The sequence below is a fragment of the Cebus imitator genome, unplaced genomic scaffold (assembly GCF_001604975.1).
Source record: "Cebus imitator isolate Cc_AM_T3 unplaced genomic scaffold, Cebus_imitator-1.0 Scaffold167, whole genome shotgun sequence".
Taxonomy (NCBI): Eukaryota; Metazoa; Chordata; class Mammalia; order Primates; family Cebidae; genus Cebus; species Cebus imitator.
In genome coordinates this window covers 2,443,117-2,446,784 of record NW_016107482.1, presented here as the reverse complement: position 1 = coordinate 2,446,784, position 3,668 = coordinate 2,443,117, and the positions used below count along the sequence as shown (strand labels likewise).

The following is a 3,668-nucleotide window of genomic DNA, read 5'->3' as shown; positions in this document are numbered from 1 at the left end:
GACAGAGTCTCACTCCATCGCCAGGAGCCAGGCTGGAGTGCAGTGGTGCAATCTCGGCTCACTGCAACCTCCGCCTCCCAGGTTCAAGCAATTCTCCTGCCTCAGCTCCGGAGTAGCTGGGACTACAGGCGTGCGCCACCATGCCCAGCTAATTTTTGTATTTTTAGTAGAGACAGGCTTTCACCATGTCGGCCAGGATGATCTCGATCTCTTGACCTCGTGATCTGCCTGCCTCGCCCTCCCAGAATGCTGAGATTACAGGTGTGAGTCAATGCGCCCAGCCAGAAATACATTTTTTTCAAACTACCAGACAGGCAAAATGTTAAAGCTAGACTATATGTTGTCGGCAAGCCTGTGGTAAAGGTACTCCTAGGTGTTTAAATAGGCATAGTTTTTATATAGGGCAATTTGGCAGTGTTTGTCCAAACTGCAAGCATGAAAGCCTTTGTCTTCCAATTCATCACCTAAGAATGAATGCTACAAATATGTTTGTGCCCAAGCAAGATAATATCCACATAATAAAGCATTTCAACAGTTTTAAGGATCTAAAGTAAATAGAAAAATCTAAACTTTTATCACTAGGAAGCTCATTAAATGAATATAAGTTCTATATAACACATATATGATTATATATCATTTATATATAATTATATATCATATATATTATATATGAGCATGGAATACTATGCAGCTATAAAAAGGATGGGAAAGCTCTTTGTATTTTGATAAAGATTTTCAGGATAGATTAAATGAAAATGAAAAGTTGGAGATAAACCTACATTCTATTTTACCATGAGTATAAAAACTTAAATGAGTAGAAATAAAGAAAACCTATCTTTGCTGCTTGTATACAGCTAATGTTTTACTGGAAGCAAAAGCAAGACATTAACAGCAGTGATTACTTTTGGGGCTATGGAAGATGAGCAGATGGAGGAAGGGAGGGAGGGTTGAGGGGTGTGTTACTATATCCAAAAATGTTACATTAAAACAAAATAAATTTAACTGATTCATAAAATTTATCTTTTGAAGCAGGACAGTGTGAAAAATATTAAAATATTTTCTTTTAATTATTATTGTTATTGGCTCTATGAAACAATTCAGTAGATTATTAAAGGCCACAAAAACAGCACATAGGACAAATAAGTTGGGGGAAAGGGGGTAATTCCCTGCCCTGTTTTCTTCTTATGTTTGCGACATGTAATGGCTTTAAATTTTCAAATGCCTAGTATTTGGACTTAATAAATTATTGTTAAATGCCTCTCTTATTTTAAGATAAAAGTGAGATGCAGCTCGATTTCAAAGTGAAAACTGCGATCTATCTGCCTTGTTACATCTAGAACTGATAGTTTATAAAGCAGAGTTTCCTTCAGCCAATGTTAGCTCCTGAATCATTTTATTTTATAAATAAAAACTGTGTGGGGTGGCAATGGTGTCCTTTGTTCTGTCTCTGTCAGCTGGAGGCCACCTCCTGTCAATGCCTTGTCATTACTTGGGTCCCATTCTTCCTGCACTATGCTTGCCTGAGCTCCTTTATGCCCCATCTATCCTGATTACAGCCAACCTTACTACCGGTTTTACCTTCTAATCCAATTCTCATACAGCTGTCAGAATAATCTTTCTCAAAGTAATCTGCTGGCCGGTCGCGGTGGCTCACGCCTGTAATCCCAGCATTTTGGGAGGCTAAGATGGGAGGATTACTTCGGGTCAGGAGTTCGAGACCAGCCTGGCCAACATGCTGAAATCTCATCTCTACCAAAAATATAAAAAATTAGCTGTGGTTGCCCATGTGGTTGCCCATGCCTGTAATCCCAGCTAACTCAGGAGGCTGAGGCAGGAGAATTGCTTGATCCTGGGAGGCAGAGGTTTCAGTGAGCCGAGGTCATGCCACTGCACTGTAGCCTGGACAACAGAGGGTGACTGCATCTCAGAAAACAAAACAAAACAAAACAAACAAACAAACAAACAAAACCCTCCAGTGATCTGTATTAGTAACCTCTTCCTACTCAATGTTCCATTTCTTAAAGATAAGATGTAAACTGTGTGACCTAGCACACAAAGTGCTGGGTAATGGGATCCAGGTCCACAAGCTGCTGGCACTCAGCCGCTGGAAGTCCTGGGCCATGCTCCCCTATATCCCTGAGCCTGGCTGCTGCTTCTCCTGGCCTTGTAACCATGCTCTTCCTTCCCTCAGGTTTTCAGCCTGTGCTGCTGCATAAGGAGGGTTTCACAGCACTGCACTCTGCATTTCCTTGGCTCTGTGCACTAAGTGCTGGGAACATGCCTGTCTTTTATAGATTTACTTGAGGAGCTTCTGTTCACTAAGATCTTCAGAGAGGACAGTGTACCTTTAAACTCTGTCACTGTGACCAGCTCACATAGATCACAATACTTTTCTATAGGAGAGAGAAAGAAAGAAAGGGATGGAGGAAAAAAAACCTATTAATTCATTAGCATAATCTATCAAACAATGAAAACTCAGATGCTTTGGAGCAAACAGTGAATAAACCAGTGAAACCAAGTCAGCTGTTAATTCGCCAGCTCTCCTTTTCTAATTACCATGAGTTTGCTGCCCCCAACCCTATATGAAGCACCCAACTTACTCAGTGAAGGGAATAGCGCCTTGGGCCCTAATGGAGGTGGGAGTCAGCAGCTACGGAAAAGTGGCAGTTCCTGCCTGCTGAATGTCACACTGTTGAACAGTCTGCTGGAGTTGTGCTGGATAAAACACTTCTCAGGAGGGAGGAGAGAGACATTTAGCTTTCAGTTACAAAGGAACTTAATATATAAAATGTTGCAAAAGTTGAAAAACATATATATACATATATATATATATATATGTATATATATACAATTATTAGTTCTATTTAATTATTCATTTTGCTAAGGTTGAGGCAAGTTTTGCAGGGGAAGATGAAAGTTGTGATCATTTTGGTAGAAGGGTATAGCCAGAGACTTCCATAAAATTGAGAGGGAAGGAGGGGCAGGGGAAACCAGGCAGGTTGGATTGCAAAGCATGCTTTTTCTCCTCTATCTCTCATGTCTTCTCAAGGGGGCCTTCGAAGCTCAACAGAGGCTAAATTCTCAACATTATGACCCAAGCCATGATCTATAGCGATGGTCAAAGGAGTAAGGATGAGGCAGACCCAGATTCAAGTTCTGAGTGTACCTGAGGCATGCATGCCTCACCTCCCTGAGTCTCAAGGATCCTATATGTAAAATGGAGATAATAATTTTCCCTTAGAGGATTAAAGATGAAGGTTATTTCTTCTGAAGTGCCGTGCATACAGCAGGTAATCAGCAATGGCAACTGGGATAACTATTTCTTCGCTGCTGCCTTTGCCCACAGTCTGACTAGCTGTCCTCCGTTTATGTACCCCAGCTTTACTCCTCCTCCCAGGCACAGCTCAGGATTCACCTTCTCCACTGAAGAATCATTCAGACTCAAAGAATATGCATTCTTTCTAAAACAAAATACCCATTTTCAATCCTATTTATGTAGTCATAAGGACATAGTTCCTTTTATTATTTAATTTTTAAGTCTTGAAAACACGCCCTATTTTTTTCTGGAAGGAGCTATGCCTATCAATTGAACTTGGTTCTGGACTATGTGGGCAAAGCCTGTTATTCCTTTCCAGTTCAGCACAGTTCCAAGCCTGTAGGGAAACATG

The 3,668-nt window shown here is 40.9% G+C and overlaps 1 protein-coding gene across 1 annotated transcript in view; it reads left to right on the top strand.

Annotated features, from left to right (window-relative positions):
- The window catches only part of CNTNAP5 (contactin associated protein family member 5), an 865,582-nt gene that overhangs the window by 397,206 nt on the left and 464,708 nt on the right, over positions 1–3,668 (top strand). The window lies entirely within an intron of this gene.